Source organism: Capricornis sumatraensis, chromosome 1 (genome assembly GCF_032405125.1).
Source record: "Capricornis sumatraensis isolate serow.1 chromosome 1, serow.2, whole genome shotgun sequence".
NCBI classification, from domain to species: Eukaryota; Metazoa; Chordata; class Mammalia; order Artiodactyla; family Bovidae; genus Capricornis; species Capricornis sumatraensis.
The window spans coordinates 161,521,936-161,547,932 of record NC_091069.1 but is presented as its reverse complement, the minus strand read 5'-3'; positions in this window follow the sequence as shown (position 1 = coordinate 161,547,932).

Sequence of the window (25,997 nt, the reverse complement as noted above, 5' to 3'; positions counted from 1 at the left end):
AACATTGCAGGTAAACGTCAAGAATAGAATGGGATATTTTTCTCTTTCTGCTCAGCATAATAAATTTATCACATTCATTTGACCTTTGGCAGCCATTTTTTAAAAGTTCTTTTTATAAAAACTATTTTCCTAACTACTATTTTTTTAGAAGAAAGGAAAAAATGATCATTACTTCAATTTATTAGATTAAATCTCCATAAGTATTTTAGCCTGTATAGTTCCAGCAGCATTTTGCTAACTCTAGATCTCTCCTTATTGCTTTAATACACAGATAATATACAATCATTATAGAAAAATAGAGGATATAAATAATGAAAACAAAAGTTAATGAAACAATCTGGAAACCCCAAATTAAGATATAACCACTATTAACACACTAGTTTCTATTTTTCTATAACAAAATGAACTTAGAATGAGATTCAACACCCATGTTATCTGATCTCATTGGGGGTATGAAAAAGAAGAATTGAGTTTGTCTGACCCTTTGAGACTGCACTGTTGCTGCACTCAGGGAACACACACTGCTGCCACACTCTTGCATGACTGGGGTTGAAGCCAAAAGGTCAAGATGCAATTCTGTGAAAGCACAGGCTTTACCTTTCAGTGAAATGGACTGTTCCACTGTCAATCATCCTGAGATAATTCTAATAAACTTCTCTTTCCCCCAATGGGTAGGGTGGGGCAGTAAGAGGACTCAGAGGATAGGATTTAGATCAGAGTATGTAAAATTTTCTTTTCTCTTTGAAAAACTTTGATAAATATCAGATATTTCTGCTTTCAAACTCTAATAATATAATTTATATAAAGCACTATGCATTTGATTTTGTATTTTTAAATTACTTAAAATATCTGTACCAAATCTATAAAATCTATGAAATATTTCTCTTTAAAAAGTTTTTATTGGAATATAGTTACTTTACCATGTTGTATTAGTTTCTGCTGTACAACAAAGTGAATCAGCTATACTTATACATATATCCCCTCTTTTTTGGATTTCCTTCCCCATTTAGGCCATTACAGGTCATTGGGTAGAGTTCCCTGTGCTATATAGTAGGTTCTCAATAATCATCTATTTTATATATACTAGTATATATATGGGAGAAGGCAATGGCACCCCACTCCAGTACTCTTGCTTGGAAAATCCCATGGACAGAGGAGCCTGGTAGGCTGCAGTCCATGGGGTCGCTAAGAGTCGGGCAAGACTGAGCCACTTCACTTTCACTTTTTACTTTCATGCATTGGAGAAGGAAATGGCAACCCACTCCAGTGTTCTTGCCTGGAGAATCCCAGGGACAGAGGAGCCTAGTGGGCTGCTGTCTATGGGGTCGCAGAGTTGGACACGAGTGAAGCGACTTAGCAGTATATATATATGTCAATTGCACTATGAAATATTTTTTAAAAACAGCTTACCACTTTATCTCTCTGAACTGATCAAAATATTAGTTATATTATGATCATTACTTTTTAAGATCCATAATTCTTGCACTGTGCATTCCTTAAGATGGAGAAGAAAATTAAATTACATATAGTTATTATCATAATAAAATAGAAAATTATTACTAGCATTTTTAAAAATTTCTCTGAAATGATACAATGCAAATGATTAGCAACAATTTTTTAAAAATTTTACTAAAGTATTTATTTTCTATAAAATAAAGATCAAAATTGACTCAATATTTAATAACCAGACAAGTCAGCATAATTAAAATGTGCTACTGATATTAAACATATATTTACCAAATAAAAAAGATTCAGTTTTATAGAATAATTCTTTCAAAATCTAAGAAAATAATTTCCGAGCTATAAAAATGTTTTAGAGCATAAAATATGTGGTACCCTTCACAATTCACTTTAGGAATCTAGTAAAATGAATCTAATGCATTTATCTGATAAAAAAATTCTGACAAGTTTACTAAAAGACTACTGATAGGTGCATGAATGCAAGCATGAATAACAATAGCATTCAAATTAAATAATATGCCATACTGAGTGAAGTAAATCAAATACAAAAAGACAAATATCATCATGTCACTTAAAAAAGCTACAAATGAATTTATTTACAAAACAGAAGTAGAGTCAGTTCAGTTCAGTCGCTCAGTCATGTCCAACTCTTTGCAACCCCACGGGCTGCAGCACATCAGGCCTCCCTGTCCATCACCAACTCCCAGAGATCACTCAGACTCACATCCATCGAGTCGGTGATGCCATCCAGCCATCTCATCCTCTGTCGTCCCCTTCTTCTCCCACCTTCAATCTTTCCCATCATCAGAGTATTTTCCAATGAGTCAGCTCTTTGTATCAGGTGGCCAAAGCATTGGAGTTTCAGCTTCAGCATCAGTCCTTCCAATGAATAGCCAGGACTGATCTCCTTTTGGATGGACTGTTTTGATGGACTTATGGTTATAAGGGGTAAGGATGGAGAGAGGTAAATTGGGAGATTGGGATTGACATATACACATTATTATGCATAAAATAGATAATTAAGAAGGAACTCAACTCAATAATCTCTAATGACTTATATGGAACAGAGTCTGAAAAAAGAGTGGAGATATATATATATATATATTATATATATAGAGAGAGATTTATAGAGATATATAGAGATATAAAACTGATTAACTTTGCTGTATAACAGAAACTAATACAACATTGTGAATCAACTATACCTCAATAAAAATTAAAAAAATAATACTGTGAAAGGTTAAACTACACAATCAAGTAAAATATAACCTTATATTTTGTTGATTTAATATTAGAAATTTTTTTCATCTACTGTATATCATATTAGCAGTAGAAAACCAGTATCTTGATAGATGTAGAAAAGGCTTTTCAAATGCAGTTTGACATCATTCTTAATATCAAAACCAACTAATGACTTAAAAATCAAAAGTAATTTAAAGTAATAATAATACAACCTTTTTAGAGTATAACAGAAAATGCTCACCATCAGTAAAACAACTGCTGGCATATCATGAGGGGCAGAAAAAGACAGAATGCCCTAGAAGAAAATACAATAGACAATTAAGGAGATGGTCTTACTCAGGTAATTGCAGTGAAGAAATATTTATTAGTCAGAAGTGTCTTGAAGAAATGGAAGGAACGTGAGGTTAGATTAATACAGGAAGACAAATGAGTCATGTGTCAGTGTTAAGCTTGGATGGCGTGCAGCATTGCAAATGCCTTACCAGGACTATCAAATGATTATGGACCTGAAATTATCCACCATGAGCTTGATATCATCACATCTGCTGAATCTTGCAGTCTGATAGGCACAGTAGCTCTTGCTATACACCATTCCATGCAAATGGTATATTCTGTATTAGGCCCCAAAAGCTCCAAAAAGCATGGAAAAATTATACATGAAGGTGACTCAAACTCTCATGTTACCTGTTTTAAATATACCTGTGATAAACTAACCTTATGAAGAAGTTCATATTATCAACCAACAAGGAAAGTGAAAACAAGAAAGATGATTAATATATAGGGGCACTGTTATTCTAGCTGCTATAACTGTCATTATAAAGCTACTCAAGGGGTTGCTTCAATGACTGTCATGAGTGAATAGTGTTCCAGTAGGTAAGCAATTATTACAAGGAGAAAATTTGCTTAAGTATGGATATACAAGGACTCCTCAACTGTGAGAGAACAGTTTTGCTGATTAATTAAGGCTCTGAAAAGACCAAGATTTGAAAATGAGAAACCAAAAGCTCTGGAGAAAAGGTGTATAGATATATCTATGAGAAAAGCTACAGAGCAGATGGCTACCAGTGGGTATGTACACAGAAGAAATTCTTTAAAAACATTTTCAATGAAAAGAGTAACTCATCCAATGGATATCAGCTTATTTCTTTTCAGTCCCCAGGTGCTGGTCCAAAGGAGAAAGTAACCATGAAGACAGACATGAAGAATATGTATGGACCCAACATCATTAGCTCCTGTTACTTCAAATCCTGTTTAACTGATGACTTTATAGACTGACCCACCTGCCACTCAACAAACTGGTGCTGAGTAATTGATACAGCACCATTCATTAAATACATAGCTATTTTTTTTTTGGTAGAAAGTGAATGATACTAGATAACTCCTTAGAGGGAATAGTGATTTGTTCTTAACTAAATTGATTGATACCGTGATTATGCATTTGCTTTTCTGTCCACAATGCCACTGATAGCACCACTGAGGGCTTGTAAAACAATCTATTAACGTGTCATTCCATACAATATTGCTGCAGAGCACTGCATATGTTTTAAAGCAATAAGGGCAATAATGGGTGCACAGAATGGGATACACCCATCTTCTATGACCCACTGCTCAGAAGTAGTTGACTCAACTACATAGTGGAATGGTCTGTTAGAGGCTCAGGTAATGTACCAAATTAGGCCAAACACTCTCCAGACTGGAGTCTTGTCGTCCAGGATATAGTAAATACACTGGACTACCAGCTGACATATGGTACTTTGCCATCTATAGATTGAATACATAAATCTGGGCACCAACAGGAACAAGTAAATTGACTCTTTTACTTTCATTTCCAGTGAAGTGATTACAGAATTTGTCTTTCCATTGCCATTTCCATGACCTTACACTCTGGTTGGTTAGAAGTACTGATTTCCAGGAGGAATAATTCAGCTGGAAGACACAGCAAGGGTCCCAGTGAACTTGACACCAACTAGCCCCTTGTCTCTGGCCTCTTCACATCACTGATGCCAACTGCATTATCAGTAGGAGAGGGTTATTGCTTCTAGTCATCCTCAAGAGTGAGGGAATTCCTATGCAATGGGAGTAGGGAAGACTATGCTTATAGTACAAAGGCTTTACTGCAGAATTTCTTGGTGCATATACGCCAGTGATAACTATAAATGAGAAGTTGCAATAAGCATGAGCTTCCCTGCTGGTTCAGACAGTAAAGAATTTGCCTGAAATGTAGAAGACCTGGATTGATCCTTGGGTTGGGAAGATCCCCTGGAGGAGGGCATGGCAACTCAATCCAATATTCTTGCCTGGAGAATCCCCATGGACAGAGGTGCCTGGCAGGCTACAGTCTATAGGGTCACAAAGAGTCAGATATGACTGAGAAACTCAGCACAGCACATAGCAAGCATGGCCCAAGAAGAAACCATAATTAAGGACTTAAATTATTGGTGATAGTCTAGGTCACACCAGAAGACAAGTAAGCAACCCGGGCTAGCTATGGCACTGGTCTAAGTTCAAGGATACATAGAATGTGTGGTGGAGAAGGGAAATCATGAAAACCTATTATATCTGAGGACCAGCTATAGTAATAGGGATTATCCTGTTTCACTTCACCTCTCTCTGTTCAGCTGTCACACTGGAGGCCACACTGGCATTTCCTCTGCTAGAATGCACTTTTTCTAGATGTGAACATGGCCCATTCCTATATTCCACTCAAATATTCTCATGTTACCTCCTTAATGCTTCCTTCCCCATTACCTAACATCAGCTTTTTCCTGTTCTGCAGGCTCCCAGCCCTTTTCCCTGCTGGACACTGTACTTGCACTCTGTACTGTGTGTCCTCAGTCACTCAGTCGTGCCTGACTCTTTGTGGCCTATGTGGCCTATGTCAGGCTTCTCTGGCAGGGATTTTCCTGCCAGAGGAGGAAAAGTCCATGGGATTTTCCAGGCAAGAACACTGATGTTGGTTGCCATTTCCTACTCTAGGGGATCTTCCTGATCCAGGGGTCAAACCCATGTCTCTTGCATCTTCTGCATTAGCAGGCAGATTCTTTACCACTAGCACTACCTGGGAAGCCATTGTACTTACCCATTTCAAACAAAATTATTTACATATTTATGAAAGTATGCATTAACTGCTTATTAATGCATATTTTTGTTGTCTAGCTCTCTCCTTGAATGCAAGATTCACAGGGAAGATACTTCTGTGTTTTTTGTTTGTTTGTTTGTTTGTTTTTAATACTGTTTCTCCATCACTTGAAAGAGTGCCTGGCTTCATAGCAAATACTAAACAAATATTAATAGAATAAATGATTTAGTTTCATTTTTTTCTTGATAGATGACTACTGAATCTACATCCTCAATCTACACCTGCAAATCATCCAAATTTATCTCCTATTCCATATTTTTGCATTACATGCAGGCCCTGGATAACCCTGTGTACAAGCAATTGGCAGGATATCTTTTGGTTTCATTTTAGTGGCGATGGGAAAGCTCTTGCCTCAAATGTTAAAGCATGCTGCTCTTAGCTTGATGATTGATATTTCACCTTCCTCACACAGAGTAATGATAAGGTTGAAATATAAATAATCTTGAGGGAATTAGATATTTATATAAATATATTCAAACTGTAGTGAAAGGGCTTATATTAAAGTAAAAGGCAGGAAGCATAGGGACTCTTGAGTGGCAGAGGCTGCAATAAAGGTTGAGAAAGAATGCTTAAAAATGAAGATTAGATATTGAAAATTAAATCTAACTCCAAATTTTTCAGAAGCCTGTGTAACTTTCTCAAACTTACTATTCTTGCCCTAAAGTTTTATTATTTCACCATCTGTATTGAATCTGCCTCTAAAATTATTATTCCACCTGATTTCCTACTTTAAGTCTTTAGGACTCCCACTTTTCTATCATTCCTAACTAGACATTTTTTTTGAATCCTCCCTCATCTTTGTCCACCATTTATAATCAGTCATCCAGTTTTGCTAAGTCTTATTTCAGGGTATCTCTAGCAGTGAAATTAATATTCCATATAATAGATTATAAATGCCCTACCACATACCATAAAGAATGTTTCTTTCAACAAAATGAATTACTTTTTACTTGACGTTAACCCGTGTATTTCTTACTACTTTGTTGATGAAGTTTCTTCCACCAAAATGTCTATAAAATTAGTATGTATTACTAAATGTCCATCTCAAATGTCAGCATCTTTAACCTTGATAGACATTCAAGTGATGACATTTTTCCATACTTAAACTTTCTCTCTAAAACCTGCTTGTACCATATCTCTTGATTCAGCTGACATGCTGTTTTCTGTTAACATGATTGTGCATTTGCACTTACATCATATTAGACAAACTATTAAAAGCCTAGGACATAAGCTACTCAACAAGGCTTAGAGCATCTGTTGAACAAGGGTGAATGATGTCATTCCTTGACTTACAGGACTACAATTTAACTTCCATCTACTTCCTGAAAGGATTTCTGGCTCTCATGGACTCCATGTTGTCTTAAGAATAAATTTTACATTTTTCATCTCATTCTCAGATTCACTGACTCTCAGTAACTTGCTCCACTTAATTAGCTCAAGTTTACTTTCTGCTACCACTAAATGCATGGACCATGAACATCCAGATGTTCAAGCTGGTTTTAGAAAAACCAGAGATCAAATTGGCAACATCTGCTGGATCATCGAAAAAGCAAGACAGTTCCAGAAAAACATCTATTTGTGCTTTATTGAATCACAAAGCCAAAGCCTTTGATTATGTTCAGTTCAGTTCAGTTCAGTCACTCAGTCGTGTCTGACTCTTCGCGACCCCATGAACCGAAGCATGCCAGACCTCCCTGTCCATTACCAACTCAAGGAGTCCACCATGTCCATCGAGTTGGTGATGCCATCCAACCATCTCATCCTTTGTCATCCCCTTTTTCTCCTGCCCTCAATCTTTCCCAATATCAGGGTCTTTTCCAATGAGTCAGCTCTTTGCATCAGGTGGCCAAAGTATTGGAGTTTCAGCTTCAAAATCAGTCCTTCCAATGAGTACCCAGGACTGATGTCCTTTAGGATGGACTGGTTGGATCTCCTCATAGTCCAAGGAACTCTCAAGAGTCTTCTCCAACACCTCAGTTTGAAAGCATCAATTCTTCTGCACTCAGCTTTTTTTGTAGTCCAACACTCACATCCATACTTGACCACTGGAAAAACCATAGCTTTGACTAGACGGATCTTTGTTGGCAAAGTAATGTCTCTGCTTTTTAATGTGCTGTCCAGGTTGGTCATAACATTCCTTCCAAGGAGTAAGTGTCTTTTAATTTCATGGCTGCAATCACCATCTGCAGTGACTTTGAAGACTCCCAAAATAAAGTCAGCCACTATTTCTAATGTTTCCCCATCTATTTCCTATGAAGTGATGGGACCAGATGCCATGATCTTTATTTTCTGAATGTTTAGCCTTAAGCCAACTTTTTCACTCTCCTCTTTCACTTTCACTAAGGGGCTCTTTAGTTCACTTTCTGCCATAAGGGTGATATCATCTGCATATCTGAGGTTATTGAAATTTCTCCTGGCAATCTGGATTCCAGCTTGTGCTTCCTCCAGCCCAGCATTTCTCATGATGTACTCTGCATATAAATTAAATAAGCAGGGTGACAATAGACAGCCTTGATGTTCTCCTTTTCCTATTTGGAACCAGTCTGTTGTTCCATGTCCAGTTCTAACTGTTACTTCCTGACCTGAATACAGATTTCTCAAGAGGAAGGTCAGATAGTCTGGTATTCTTATCTCTTTCAGAATTTTCTGCAGTTTATTGTGATCCACACAGTCAAAGGCTTTGGCATAGTCAATAAAGCAGAAATAGATGTTTTTCTAGAACTCTGTTGCTTTTTCCATTATCCAGTGGATGTTGGCAATTTGATCTCTTGTTCCTTTGCCTTTTCTATAACCAGCTTGAACATCTGGAAGTTCATGGTTCAAGTATTGCTGAGGCCTGGCTTGGAGAATTTTAAGCATTACTTAACTAGTGTGTGAGATGAGTGCAATTGTGCAGTAGTTTAAGCATTGACTTTTTGGGGGATTGAAATGAAAATTGACTTTTTCCAGTCCTGTGCCCACTGCTGAGTTGTCCAAATTTGCTGGCGTATTGAGTTCAGCATGTTCACAGCATCATCGTTCAGGATTTGAAATAACTCAACTGGAATTCCTTCATCTCCACTAGCTTTGTTCGTAGTGATGCTTCCTAATGCCCAGTTGACTTCACACTCCAGGATGTCTGGCTCTCAGTGAGCGATCACACCATCGTGATTATCTGAGTCGTGAAGATCTTTTTTGTACAGTTCTTCTGTGTATTCTTGCACCTCTTCTTAATATATTCTGCTTCTATTAGGTCCCTACCATTTCTGTCCTTTGAATGTATGGATCATAATAAACTGGAAAATTCTTAAAGAGATGAGAATACCAGATTACATGACCTGCCTCTTGAGAAACCTGTATGCAGGTCAGGAAGCAACAGTTAGAACTGGACATGGAACAACAGACTGGTTCCAAATAGGAAAAGGAGTACGTCAAGGCTGTATATTGTCACCCTGCTTATTTAACTTATATGCAGAGTACATCATGAGAAATGCTGGGCTGGAAGAAGTACAAGCTGGAACCCAGATTGCTGGGAAAAATATCAATAACCTCAGATATGCAGATGACACCATCCTTATGGCAGAAAGTGAAGAAGCAGCAAAGAGCCTCTTGGTGAAAGAGGAGAGTGAAAAAGTTGGCTAAAAGCTCAACATTCAGAAAACTAAGATCATGGTATCTGGTCCCATCACTTCATGGCAAATAGATGGGGAAACAGTTAGAGACTTTATTTTTTGGTGCTCCAAAATCACTGCAGATGGTGGTTGCAACCATGAAATTAAAAGATGTCTGCTACTTGGAAGAAAAGTTATGACCCACCTAGACAGCATATTAAAAAGCAGAGGTATTACTTTGCCAACAAAAGTCCATCAAGTGAAAGCTATGGTTTTTTCAAGTAGCCATGTATGGATGTGAGAGTTGGACTCTAAAGAAAGCTGAGCATTGAAGAATTGATGCTTTTGAACTGTGGTGTTGGAGAAGACTCATGAGAGTCCCTTGGATGGCAAAGATATCCAACCAGTCCATCCTAAAGGAGATCAGTCCTGGATGTTCATTGGAAGGTCTGATGTTGAAGCTGAAACTCCAATACTTTGGCCACCTGATGCAAAGAGCTGACTCATTTGAAAAGACCCTGATGCTGGGAAAGATTGAGGGCATGAAGAGAAGGATATGACAGAGGATGAGATGGTTGGATGGCATCACCAACTCAACGGACATGAGTTTGGGTAGTCTCTGGGAGTTGTTGGACAGGGAGGGCTGGCATGCTACAGCCCATCAGGTTGCAAAGAGTCAGACACAACTGAGTGACTGAACTGAACTGAACCACTAAATGGTATCCTCTACCCGAATTACTTAATATTTAAATTGTTTATTTGAAATGTAATAGGAAAATGGTGCATAGATGGAAGTTAGCAAACTTAAACAGAAATGGAAAATGAAAACAAGATTACTTTCTCTCAGGAAGCTCACTACGAACAAAGCTAGTGGAGGTGATAGAATTCCAGTTGAGCTATTTTAAATCTAAAAGGTGATGCTCTTACATTGCTGGACTCAATATGCCATCAGGTTTAAAAAAACTCAGCAGTGGCCACAGGACTGGAAAAGGTCTGTTTTCATTCCAACTCAAGGAAAGGCAATGCCAAAGAATATTCAAACTAGCACACATTCACACTCATCTCACAGGCTAGCAGAGTGATGCTCAGAATTCTCCAAGACAGGCTTCAGTAGCACACAAACTGTGAACTTCCAGATATTCAAGCTTGATTTAGAAAAGGCAGAGGAACCAAAGATCAAATTGCCAACATCTGTTGGATCATTGAAAATGCAAGAGAGTTCCGGAAATACATCTACTTTTGCTCTATTGACTGCAAAGGCCTTTGACTGTGTGGACAACAAACTGTGGAAAATTCTTCAAGAGATGGGAATGCATACCACCTTACCTGCCTCCTGAGAAATCTGTATGCAGGTCAAGAAACAACAGTTAGAACTGGACATGGAACAACAGACTGGTTCCAAATCAGGAACGGAGAACATCAAAGCTGTATATTGTCACCCTGTTTATTTAACTTATATGGAGAGTACATCATGTGAAATGCTGGGCTGGAAGAAATACAAGCTGGAATCCAGATTGCCTGGAGAAATATCAATAATCTCAGATATGCAGATGACACCACCTTTATGGCAAAAAGCAAGGAATTAAGTAGCCTCTTGATGAAAGTGAAAGAAGAGAGTGAAAATGTTGGCTTAAATCTCAACATTCAGAAAACTAAGATCATGGCATCTGGTTCCCTTATTTCATGGCAAATAGATGGGGAAACAATGGAAACAGTGATGGACTTTATTTTGGGGCTTCCAAAATCACTGCAGAAGATGACTGCAGCCATGAAATTAAAAGACATTGGCTCCTTGGAAGAAAAGCTCTGACCAACCTAGACAGCATATTAAAAAGCAGAGACACAACTTTGCCAACAGAGGTCCATCTCGTCAAGGGTATTGTTTTCCAGCAATCATGTATGAATGTGAGAGTTGGACTATAAAAGAAAGCTGAGCACTGAAGAATTGATGCTTTTGAACTGTGGTGATGGAGAAGACTCTTGAGAGTCCCTTGGACTGTAGGGAGATTCAACCAGTCCATCCTAAAAGTGATCGGGCCTGAATATTCATTGGAAGGACTGATGCTGAATCTGAAACTCCAATATCTTGGCCTCCTGATGCAAAGAACTGACCCATCGGAAAAACCCTGATACTGGGAAAGATTGAAGGTGGGAAAAAGGGACAACAGGGGATGAAATGGTTGGATGGCATCACTGACTTGATAAACATGAGCCTGAGTAAAGTCTGGGAGTTGGTGATGGACAGGGAGGCCTGGCGTGCTGCAGTCCATGGGTCGCAAAGAGTCGGACACAACTGAGCAACTGAACTGAACTTAATTCGGTGTCTTTATTATCTTTTCTCTGCTTTTATCTTTTCCTCTCATGATTATTGCCTTTTTGCTGAGAACTCCAGCCACTACCCAACAAACCAACCTGTCTATATATTCTTCCAGCTCTAGGATATCCTGGACAGGGACTACAATCTTTATGTTTACTGTACATATTCTTCCTGAAGGAAATTTTTATTATCTCAGTCATGAGCAAGGACCATCTTTCCTGGGATAAAGTGGACCCTTGATCAATCATCTATGACTGAGATAAGGAGCTTTGGAGTTGAGGGTAAAAATCCATTTAAAAAACAAGATTGTGAACAGGAAGGCAGCACAAAACACTGACTACTGCATTTTTTCTTGCAAAGTAATTGTAACTAGTAAATAATTTAGACAGATTTAATCAGCTTAAATATATAGTTACACTACAGTGTTTGAAAAGAGTTAAACAGCCCCATTATGACTGTAATATCCCTGTACAACCAGGACTATTAAAATCATTGACTGCAATGCTCATTTGGATACTGTACCAGTACATTTCCTCAGAGAAGCAGATGTCAGGACGAAATCCATTATTCAAGAGACCTATTGGAAGGAACACTTGCGAAAAATAAAGGGGGAGGAGAAGGTGAGTGGGAGGAGCCTTCAGATCTCAGTGAAGTTTGGACTTCTGCTAAATAAGAAAGGAAGGTTGGATAAGAAGAGCCTCACTCCTTAGTACAGTTCTGAGAATGACTTGACGGTTTTCTCTGGCTGATGGGGAGTCCCAGAGTAAGCTTTTCCATTAGATAAGACACTCACTGGGCAATGGAATGGCTGGAGAACCCCCACTATGCACAGTTATCACTTGAAAAGATCGTGAGGACTGAGTAGCCTTAGCATGTACACTGTAGTACAGGCTGCTAGTTAGCTAACTCCACTCCTTTCAGAAAGTTCTCTCATCAAAGAAGGTGTGAAGAGTACATTCTCATGACTGTCTCAGCCACTTTCTCTTTCTGTTCTCTCTCAGTGTCTTCTTCTCAACAGAAGGTAAAGATAGCAAAAGTCACATATACACCTCTGTTCTTTCCTCATATGCATCCCTGCAAATCCTAACCTAAAGTAGAGAATATAGTATTATCAAAAGGCAAAAGGTTCTGCACTTGCTACAAGGTTAAATTTATGAGATGCCTTGGTGCAGCAGTGGGTATTTTCCTCACAATGAAAATAGTTTCTTTACCTTAGAACTACCTTATGACCCAGCAATCCCACTGCTGGGCATACACACCGAGGAAACCAGAATTGAAAGAGACACATGTACCCCAATGTTCATCGCAGCACTGTTTATAATAGCCAGGACATGGAAACAACCTAGATGTCCATCAGCAGATGAATGGATAAGAAAGCTGTGGTACATATACACAATGGAGTATTACTCAGCCATTAAAAAGAATACATTTGAATCAGTTCTGTTGAGATGGATGAAACTGGAGCCGATTATACAGAGTGAAGTAAGCCAGAAAGAAAAACACCAATACAGTATACTAACACATATATATGGAATTTAGAAAGATGGCAATGACGACCCTGTATGCAAGACAGGAAAAAAGACACAGCTGTGTATAACGGACTTTTGGACTCAGAGGGAGAGGGAGAGGGTGGGATGATTTTGGAGAATGGCATTCTATCATGTATACTATCATGTAAGAATTGAATTGCCAGTCTATGTCTGACGCAGGATACAGCATGCTTGGGGTTGGTGCATGGGGATGACTCACTGAGATGTTATGGGGAGGGAGGTGGGAGGGGGGTTCATGTTTGGGAACACATGTAAAAATTAAAGATTTTAAAATTAAAAAAAAAAAAAAGAAGAACACACACAAAAAAAATAGAATTTAGTATGCAGCAGAATTTTCTGGTTCACAGAAATATTTAAGGTCTACTTTAGTTAATATGAGTAATGAAAACATTCAGTATACCATATGTCTCTTTTAACAACCTGATTCTATAGGTTGATTGTAGCTCACTGTTAAACTCTGACTTTTTATAGCATCTTTTATCATATACTTCTTTGCAAACAAGCCATGGTAATGAGATACAATGTTTCATTTAAGATTTGCATAAAAAAGTTTGGGCCAGATAAAGTTGAAGAAAGAAGCTAAGGACCTCTTCAAAATCACAAAATACATGACTGGGAAATCTGAAATTAGGATTCACAGCAGATGAAGTTTTCATTTTCTCTTTACACATTTACACTGCTGCTGCCTTTCTTTAAAAAAGAAAATCTGTATTTCTGTATACAAAAATATTTAAAGATCAAAAACACTATTGATGCTCAATGACTATCTGTTGGTCACCTTCAGGGCATGGGGTCCTCTTGGGTGGGGCAAGGATTCCTTGAAAAATACAGGAGCCCCAGAACTATCCTAATAGTAACCATCATTTACTTATTGGTTTCCAAATACACTGCCAAGCAATTAATAAATATTATTATATTCTTTAGATGATCTGATCCATATTTTATAGATGAGGAAACTGGGTTAGAGAAAAATTAATTGTCCAAGGGCACAAAGTTAGCATGGGGTAGAAGTGAGATTAGAACCCAGGTTTGTATGATTAAAAATGTGTGCTTATTTACCACAACACCATGCTATATTTTTCCTTGGAAACCAATTTTATTTTTCATTTAACACACTTAGATTTCAAAGGAATTCCTGAAAAGATAAAATAAATTCAGTTTGATTACAGAAACCAGGGATCCTGTAGAACTAAGATGTTGGAGTCATTTCAGCCATTCTGCCATCTCTAAGGGTGGAATGAAAGGAGAAGAAAATCTATACATATTAAGTAATTAACATGAGCCAGGCTTAGCGTTATATACACATATTTGTAAGCCTTCCAACAACCTTGTTATCACAGTTCACTTCTACTTTTTCCTATGCTCATCACTTCTCCCTTACTTGTTTAGTATTCATTATTTAGGGACCTGCTCCTTTTCTTCCTTCAGGCATGACACTCCAGTGGCTGCTGTCAATTATTCTATTCCATCTCCCTGGATTTATATGTAGATAATTGGTATAGGCCAATTTAATCGAAGCTCCTCTGTGGGATGTTTCCTATTAGATCCAAGAAACACAAGTCTATGTTTCTAGTCAAAAATTCATGAAGAGAAAGCTGATCTAAGGGGAAGGAAATAAAGGGAAATGAAGAGAGAAATCTTGACACTATTGGACTCTCTGGCTTTGGGCAGCCCTGAGCTTCATCATTGCCCTTGATTCAATTTGATTATATCAGCCAAAACATTATCTTAATTGCCAAAACCAATTTTTATTGGTTTTTAATCATTTGCAACCAGAAGACTCCTAGCTATTTTGATAAAGCAAACAGGAATTCAGAGGCTCAGTATAATATCTCACTAACCAGGGGGTGACTAAACAGACTGAAATCTAAGCAAATCTACTTCTCAGGTTTAGCTCCTCTTTTTCTTATTAATTCTTACTTTACGATAGAATTATATATGTGTTTGAGTCTTTGATATATGACTAATAAGGATGCTTACATTCTTCTTTTCATTATCTAAACTGTGAGTAGAAATTAAATGCTAGACACAGTGTTCTTATACAACAAGTCCACACTGCCTTTACTTTGAGGAATAAATACCACTTTAGTGGCTGTAAAGAGTTAATCTAATTCATCCAAACTTCTTTTGGATAAGTAAGACTTTGACTTCAAAGCAATGGAATGAAATAGGTACAATCAGGTGAAACTCTAAATATAGATGACCTAACTTACATTCCATCTAAAGAGATGCAGCTTTCTCACACATTTCCCCCCAAAAGTATCTTGGCATATCTTCTATTTCTTTTCACACATATCTGAGCAACTATTTTCTTCATGTACTGCCTACTTCAGAACATAGCTGTAAAAAATTTCCCTAGAAAATGCTATAAATGCAACTTCAAGCAGAAGACCAGCAAAGCCAGCACAAAAAATAAAATAAAAAACACTGGAAGAGGAGGAAAGAGGTGCTAATGCACTGGATTTCTGCATAAACTCAGCTGTTTTTCTCCTAAATATTAAGGATCCTAAATCAAACCTAATCATGATACAAATGTATAAAAAAATTATTAACTAATTGAGTTTGACTGGAGTGAATCAATTATAATGGAGAGAAGACAGGTCGATATTAAGAATTATACAGAAACTAATGAGGTTCTGGGAAGGGTTCCCTTCTCTGTTTTATTTCTGATTTTACCTAATTTCAAAATATGAAAGGAAAGTTGGAATAACATTCATCTTTAAATCACCATTATATGGTATTCCTAAATATCATTATTCACACAGTTATATGAAGAATGGAAATTGATAAGTTTTTGACATATATTTTAAATATTAAATGGAATTATCATCATTGAAGTTTTATAGTATAGATCCTTGAAATCAATTTCTTAAAGTTAAGAAATTACATGGACCTGATATTATAGTGATTGTATTTATTATATTTATGGAATAAGAAAATACCTAAAGTGAAATGCTCCTTTAAGTTCAATAATGTTTACAAATAATTTGAAAGTTATTTCCACAAAATATTTACCTATATATATATAATGGTAGTATGTATATGGTTAAATACACTATATGCACCATATATAGACTGTTTTCTTATTATTCTAGTGGGATGAAAAACTATGAAAAACTATGATCACCCTCCTTATCAAAGCACAACTAATATTTATCATAATTGTTCATCTGTCTTTGTTTACCTATAAGCATTATAAAAGGTAAATCCTTGTTTCATTTATTTAAAATAAATAAAATACATTATGCTGATTTTTTAATCATATTTTTGTATTTATTTACAGTAGTATGTAACAGAATGGCACATTATATATATTGAGTGAATGTTTGTATAATGGGCAAATATTCTAATGAAAACCTAATTGACCTAATTAGCCTAAAATGAAAATGTATATTCTAATATACACTGAAAACTTAGAAAATATTCAAGGCTTGAATTCACAATACTTAGAGGATATATAGCATACTTGATCTCAGGGAGATCAATTGCTTTGAATGCTGAAAATATTACTAGGTAATATTCTGGGCCTGTCTCTACTGTCCACATTTTATTTTCTATATTATACTATTTAATACTCATAGTAAGTCAGTGAATGGGGAAAGCATTAATATTCCAGCAAGATTAAGAGTTTAATCACAGTTACAAAACTAGTAAGTTGCAAGCCAGATGATAGCCTCTGTTTTTAAATACATTTTCATATTCTACTATCTTTCTGTATGAAAAAACTTGGAAAGAGTAATAAGTTAGTTATAAGAAGAAATGAAATGTCATTCAATTTTTTGTGGAGGTTGAAGAATGATAAAGATTTAGGTTTCGTTATATTAGGAAAGGAGATAATTCCTGCGAAGTCTAATGAATATATTTGTGAAGAAACTGAGCTTTTTTTTTTTTTTAGTTTTTTATTTGCAAACCCTACTTAAAACAGTTTTTAAAATAATCCAACTTGTTATATAGTCATAAGGGATTTGATTTAGGTCATGCCTGAATGGTCTAGTGGTTTTCCCCACTTTTTTTAAACTTTAGTCTGAATTTGGCAAGAAGGAGTTCAAGATCTGAGCCATAGTCAGCTCCTGGTCTTGTTTTTGCTGACTGTGTAGAGCTTCTCCATCTTTGGCTGCAAAGAATATAATCAATCTGATTTTGGTATTGACCATCTGTTGATGTCCATGTGTAGAATGTTCCCTTGTGTTGTTGCAAGAGGGTGTTTGCTATGATCAGTGCATTCTCTTGGCAAAACTCTATTAGCCTTTGCCCTGCTTCATTCTGTACTCCAAGGCCAGATTTGCCTATTTCTCCAGGTATTTCTTGACTTCCTACTTTTGAATTCCAGTCCCCTATAATGAAAAGGATATCCTTTTTGGGTGTTAGTTCTAGGAGGTCTTGTAGGTCTTCATAGAATCGCTCTGTGAAATGGTGAAAAATTCTTAAAGAGATGGGAATACCAGATCAACTGACCTGCCACCTGAGAAATGTGCATGCAGGTCAAGAAGCAACAGTTAGAACTGAACATGGAACAACAGACTGGTTCCAAATCAGGAAAGGAGTACGTCAAGGCTGTATTCTGTCACCCTGCTTAATTAACTTATATGCAGAGTACATCATGAGAAATGCTGGGCTGGATGAAGCACAAGCTGGAATCAAAATTGATGGGAGAAATATCAATAACCTCAGATATGCAGATGACATCACCCTTATGGCAGAAAGTGAAGAAGAACTGAAGAGCCTCTTCATTAAAGTGAAAGAGGAGAGTGAAAAAGTTGACTTAAGCTCAACATTCACAAAACTAAGATCATGGCATCAAGTCCCATCACTTCATGGCAAATAGATGGGGAAACAATGGAAAAAGTGACAGACTTTATTTTGGGCGCCTCCAAAATCACTGCAAATGGTGACTGCAGCCATGAAATTAAAAGACGCTTACTCCTTGAAAGGAAAGTTATGATTAACCTAGACAGCATATTAAAAACAGAGACATTACTTTGTCAACAAAGGTCTGTCTAGTCAAAGCTAGGTTTTTTCCAGGAATTGTGTGGATGTGAAAGTTGGACTATAAAGAAAGCTGAGTGCTGAAGAATTGATGCTTTTGAACTGTGGTGTTGGAGAAGACTCTTGAGAGTCCCTTGGACTGCAAGGAGATCCAACCAGTCCATCCTAAAGGAAATCAGCCATGAATATTCATTGAAAGGACTGATGCTGAAGCTGAAACTCCTGTACTTTGGTCACCTGATGCGAAGAACTGACTTATTTGAAAAGACCTTGATGCTGGGAAAGATTGAAGGCTTTAAGAGAAGGGGATGACAAAGGATGAGATGGTTGGATAGTATCACTGACTTGATGAACATGAGCCTGAGTAAAGTCTTGGAGTTGGTGATGGACAGGGAGGCCTGGTGTGCTGCAGTTCATGGGTCGCAAAGAGTCGGACATGACTGAGCAACTGAACTGAACTGAACTTTTTATAACTGTTAAAATCAGGGTTCTAACTTAACGATAAACAAAACATTAGAATACTGTATTAGAATTTATGATAGATACATAACCAGGGAAATAATTGTGCTTAATTCTTACTGTCTTAGAATCTCACATTTGGAATATACAATTACTCAAACATTCTGACTTCTGCTTAAAATTTTTGGAGGAAATAGTAAGGAAGGATTTTTACTAGTAGTAAAAGTGATCATATAATCACTTATTCAAATTTTAAACAGTTAAAATTTTTAGTTTGTCAATTGAATTATACAGAAATTTACTTTATTCTCTCATCTCCCATTGACCTTAAACCTTTTCCTCTGAAGTAACTCAGGATACATGTAAATAAACATAGATACAAATATGCATATCTTTAATATGATAGCTCTTCTGATATCTGAAGATAGCTTTTAGAACAGCATTTCACTACATATACTTTCTCACACACACAGTACTAATATTTCCCCAATTTCCCCTGTAACTTGATCACCCTTCTTATTATCAAATTGTCCATAATTTATCTCTATTGTTCTGTTCCCTCTTACAATCCATTTTGTCAAGTTCGTGATATTGGACTAATTCCAGATATATTCAGGACAAAGGAGTTACAAAATTATTTAAGATTTATTTGTATACATTATAAGATCAAATTTATTAATAATGTTTAAAGAAAATTAAAATAATCTAGAATATCATTCTGTTGAATGTTTACTGTGTCACTTTGATAGACATTTTCATGTACATAGATGTATACATTTAAACAATTTTTAGGAAATTAAATCACCATGTATACATTTTTATACCTATAGTAATCATTCAGGCATCTTTCAGAGCTTCTACACACTTCTACAAAAGTTTGTTTGCCATTATTATTAGGATAGCATATGTTTGTTCCTTTATATTAATAAGCTATCCTTTTGAGAGCAACATGGGGCCTCTTATATGACAGGGGCCAATATTGATAGAAGCTGTTGGGAATAGAATTAAAATTGATAAAAATTCTAAAAGATGGAAACATTCAGGATTATATACTCGTATTGTGATCCCTGTCTTAACTTTTTGAAAATGAGCTTTGGAATTATTTTTAAAAGCCTCATGCTTTTTCTATTTTCTGACTTGGGTGAATCCCAAGAAGGCAGTATCAACATGGACCAAAACTGTGTCTAAAGTTGTGGTCTCAAATCCAGAGCCATATCGTTTGACACAGGTAGCACCTTTACTAGGCTGGACAAAGACCAAAGTTGTTTTCCCAATTTGACCATTCCCCAAATTGCCTAAGATATGTATTGAGATCATACACTGAACAGAGCAGATGCAATGTTAATAACAAAGTACCCACCCTCTAGAATAGAGATTGATTAATGAGTAAAATAATAAAAGTAGAATCCAGTGTCAAAATTAAATTTCCCTCTAACTCAGTGAAGAGTCACAAAGATAGTAAATTCAGTAGATGAGACTTGGTTATTAGTTAAATCTTTCAAAGCCCTGTGCTCCCAAGCATCTCAATCCTGTACTGATGCTTGTTAATCCTGGAAAACTCAGAATACAACTAAGTTAAAGTCAGTGTGTTAGTCACTCAATCGTGTCCAGCTCTTTGTGACCCTATGGACTGTAGCCTGCCAGACTCCTTTATCCATGGAATTCTCCAGGCAAGAATCCTGGAGTGGGTTGCCATTCCCTTCTCCAGGGGATTTTTCCCAGGGGTTGAAGCAGGGTCTCCTACACTGCAGGTATTCCTTACCATCTGAGCCACCAGGGAAGCCTAGGGATTTTCATAAAGCTATGTTCAGCAATAATACCATCTGCTTAAGTGGGTTTAAAATTTCAGGAGGAAATGACTAATACCTCTTATGAAGAAACTTAACAGAGAAAGAAATTTGGTTTGTCTTGATGTAGCATTTATATAAAAATGTTCCTAAAACTCTCATATCTTAGAGAAATGTATATACACTTATATATCAAGTATACTTAATATGTATATAGATAATAAAGCAACATATTTTCTACTTTAAAATTTAACAATGATTTAGTGTTTGTATCTTTGAATTATCCCAACCTGGGGTTCATTGCAGCACATCCTAACTCAAGGCAACTAATTTCCATCCAAAGCTGTTGCTGGAACTTTAGATTTCATAATCAGTAAGAAACACAAATCATTTAAAACCCTGGTTTCAAGACTACACTTTCTAATACAATTTCAAAACAGTAACTTAGATATTTTGCCAATATGCAATGAACCAACAGATAAAATATAATTTGCCATTATCATCATTATGTTTAAAATAATGTTTTAACTTCAAAAGAAAGAAAACAAATCTCAGAAAAACAGGCCAGTCCTTTAGAGTGAGTGAATTTCTCATTATGGGGGAAAAAAAAAAAAAAACCTCACTACAACACATTTGCCCTTTTATCTCTCTCTTTTCATCTCCAAATGGTTTTTAAGCTCAATTTAGGAACCACTCCTCTGTGAACTTTGAAAATCCTGCTCATTAAATGTTGGTAAGTATCATGGCTCAAAGCCCCAGAAGTATTGTTACTGTTTTTGTTTTCTATTTTGGTATTATCTGCCTGCACATTTACAAGCAATTCCCCTTCCTTAAAGCTCCATGGTTCCTAAAGATATGCTGCTCAAAGTGCCCACATTACTATGCAAATACTATGCAAGTACTATGTACACACTCTGTAACTACAAGAATACAATAATAAGTTAGAACACAGTTATTAACAAGAAAAGCCAAACTTCCTCTTTAGATCTGTGCAGCTTTTAATATCCACAAATGACAAACAGATGGTATGTTTTCAATACAAGGTAAGAAAATTCAAGGTTTCTGGGTCAATGATCATTATTTGAAGCAATAAAAAATTCTCCACAGTCCTTTCCCTTCTTTGAATTGATGAGATATAAGGAGAGTCTCTATGACAGAAGAGGAACCCAGAGATATGAATTTTGGAGCTTATATAGAAACTACTACACAGCAGTCCCTCTTTCTCTCCAGAAAGAAAAGACATTACATTTCTAACATAAACAAATCCTCTCTTAGAGAAGACAGGAAGGTCCCTAGATGTTTGCAACCCTTTGGAGTGAAATATAAGGCTCCAGGGGAGACAGGACTATAAAGATCTTTGGAGGTCTCCAATATTCAAGGCATGTTAACCAGACAAACATCTTTAATCCTGGTTGCCTGTAATTTTTTTCTTAGAAAGACCAAATTGTGCATACATTTGGAAATATTAGTTATTTCTGAACAATATATACATGTCACTCATATTTTATTTCATGTCTATTTTCCTTATGTACTCTCTGATCCCCCTTGGGTTCTCTTCCTATAAAGAGAAAATCTGTTCAGAGGTAGTCTTTCTCTACTGAGACTTTGTGCTTCTCTAAGTTAATAGAGCTTATTCAGAGTACATCACTGTTCTGACAAAGGTCAGTATAGTCAATGCTGTGGTTTTTCCAGAAGTCATGTACAGATGTAAGAGTTGGACCATAAAGAAGGTTGAACACCAAAGAATTGATGCCTTCAAACTGTGGTGCTAGAGAAGACTCTTGAGAATCCCTTGGACAGCAAAGAGATCGAACCAGTCAGTCCTAAAGGAAATCAACTCTGAATATTCACTGGAAGAACTGATGCTAAAGCTGAAACTCCAATACTTTGGCCACTTGATGCAAAGAGCTGACTCATTGGGAAAGCTGACTCATCTTTCCCTGATGCTGGGAAAGACTGAAGGCAAAAGGAGAGGGGAGCAGCAGAGGATGAGATGGTCAAATAACATCACTGATTCAATGGACATGAATTTGAGCAAACTCCAGGAGGTAGTGAAGGACAGGGAAGCCTGGCTTGCTACAGTCCTTGGGGTTGAAAAGAATTGGACACAACTTAGCAACTGAACAACAACAACAAAATTATGAGTATTACTATTGTGCATATCAGCTGACAAAATGTGATTAAATTCTGAACCACATTAGAAAACCCAGCACTCTCATCATGGTTCTACTGTGTTCCAGAAAAGTAGAGAGCATGTTCATTTCTAAGTTGTTCAACGTTCTTGAGACATCCCTGCAGATGAGAACTTAATTGGACATGGAGCAATGTTTTCTCAATTTACTTATCAACAATGTACCTTTTAAATGCACCATCTGCTCAAAGTGTTTAAGCAGGGGGTACATGTGCTCAAACCACCCTCCTCCATCACCACTGCATTTTCTCAATGGTTTTTAAAAGTGACTTTTACAAAAAAAGAAAGGCAGTAAACAAAAAGGAAAACCATTCAAATTACTTGTAACGGAAACTGAAATTTAAATCTCAGTGAGATCCTAAATTTTACTCATCAAATTATATAATTTGTCTTTTCCTTATTTTTATTAATGGCCATAATCAATTTTAGTGATGTTGTTCTAAAAGGGGAACAATCATATGTTGTTGATACAGCATTTAAAATACTACTGGAAAATATTTCACCAGTATTTTATATATAGTTTTGTGTAGTATGTAAAATATCAGTGAATCTTTTTTCCTTTTTAAGAAATTATTTGCCTTTTTAATTTGTTCTTGAGATTTTATGGACAAAATTTTAAATTTTCTTGTAGTCTAAGTAGTATGTACTTTTATTTTATGATTTCCTCAACTCATTACTTTATTTATAAGTTGTTTTATTTTATACAAATAAGTGTTTATCATACATAAAACTAGACTATTAAAAACAGCTACAATAGCATATATGGCATGTACTTATTATTACAGTATTACAGAATTTTATAGGCTAATCTTCCCTACTTAGATATACTTTGTCAATCTCTGAAAAATATTTCATAGATAGTTTAACTATAATTTTAATAATACCATATAATTTTAAGAAGTATATATTTAAAAATTAAAGCATTGCATTCTAGAATATGATATAATAACAACGAGAGGGGATTTTTGCATGTCAAGCACTGTGCTAAGTATTAATACTTTGAATGTTTTATGAAACTTAATCTTTAGAATGACACTCTGAAATAGGACTAATTATCATATTCATTTTCAGATGAGAAAGGTTGAAATTAGGTGAAATAATCTCAATGTTTCAAGCCAAGAATCAAAGATAACTTTTATTTTAAACTTGGCTCAGAGAAAAACACCAAATTTGACAGAGAAGATAAAAGGCTAAAGGGAAGTTTGTTTATCCTAGGATTTAATATAATTCAATGCCAATTATATTTTAGTTGAAGGAACACAGATTTGTCCAAGTGCAAATGCTCAGCGCACAGTTGCACCAGCAGAATTTATACTCAAGAAAAATGCTGTAGATGTAGATATGAGTCACTAACTCAGACATGATTGCTCAAGTAGAGAATTTCTTCAAGAGTCAGTGACTAAACAGAGTTTAGACAAAGAAAAGTAAAAAGCTGAAGTCTTAATCTTAAGGCATTCCTATATTTAAGAAGCCAGAGAAAGAATCAAGATCAAGGAATATCAGCAAGGCATGGGAAAATGAACCTGAGGCACAGAACAGGTGGAAAAGCTGCAAGAAAGGATAAAAAATAAGAAGGAGTCAATGCTGAGAAAGGTAAATGCTCAGGGAATATCATTTTATATGTATATTATTGATAACCTTTGGCGTAGCATGGTTATATAGAATATGGAAGGGTAAGAGTGTCTAATGAGGAAAAAAGATGAGAAGTTTTGCAACTGTTGGAAGTTTACTGCAAACAGAAGGAAAAATAAAACAGGAAAATGTAAACTAGGCTGAAATGCTGCATAGGAGTTAAGCAAACTGAAAGCTTTAAGGGTAATGACTGGTTCTAAAAAAAAAAAAAGAAAAGAGGGCATAAGTGATATTAGAATTATGTCTCTTCATGTATTCAATCTTAATTATTTTACTTTACAATTCTATCCTTCAGAAATTGAAACAAGATTTGCATATTATATGACACATATTTGCTACTTAAATCTCTCTGTCATCTTTTTAGAATAATAGAACACAGTTAATAACATGTACTCAGAGCTAAATGTTGCTATTTGGGGGATGCATAATCTTTAACACTAGCAAAATCCCTAACTGCAATTCACAGGAATAGAATGCACGGGTTCCTTTTGTAATTAATGACCACTTCATATGTATGACCAGTCTACTAGACTATTGGATTATGATAAATTGCTTTTTTCATACTAGATTACCTCTCCTATTCTTAATTTAGAAGCTAATCTCTGGAGACAAGTAGTCTCCAGAGGCTAGGATTGTATGCAATTTGTGGCAAATACTACATGTTCTCACCTTAGCAATGAGAAAAGGTTGCAAAGAATGGAGCTATATAACAATGCTAAATACAAATGGTGCTCAGGACTAAATAGCTAAGAGTTTGCCTAGTAGAATTTTTCCAGCTTTCACTTTTACTTAGCAACTGACACTACATAAAACACGGCTGACAGTATTAAGAATTTGCATTTGCAAAATTTAGGCTGTTAGTGTGAAAACACTAAAAAAAATCATATTCATGGCTTCATAGTCTTTCATTTATTTTTAATATTTAAGGCAGAGGTTTATTTGTAGGACTTACGATAAAGGGTATCGGGAAGTATCACATGCTTCTTAAAAAAATATTGACATTTTGGCTAGTTAATATCATGGGAAGCTTATGAAATGGCAATCAATCATCCTCATCTCCTGATACTGATATTTATGCTCATTTGTAATACTCCCTGTTTCTGTGCACTGAACCTAGTGACTTGCTTGTAAAAAACAGTTAAAGAATGCCACTTCTGAAATTATGTCACTAAAAATATAATTCCCATCTTGCTTACAATTGCTATCTCTTGGGGATTTTGAGCTTTTTATCTAATGAAGGAGGATGCCATTTTGTGAGCTTCCTGAGAGAAGGACCCACATGAGAAGACACTAAGGGTTAGCACTTAGCCAACAGTCTGCAAGGAATGAAACCACTATTCCAACAGTTCTTGAGAAACTGAATCTTGGTAATAATCACATGACTGAACTTAGCAACCGAGATTTGGATACACCCCCGATTGAGCCTTCAGTTGAGACTCCTCAACACTGTGACTGCAGCCTTGTGAGAGACCCTGAAGCGGGGAACTCAGCTAAGTCAAACACAGATTCCTGACCTACAGAAAGTGTGTAGTAATAAATAAATGCTGATTTAAACCATTAACATTTTGGCTAATGTAAGAAATAGGCTAATATAAGAAATAGGCTTATTCAGTTTTTGGTTTGTCAGAATGCTATCACTTTTT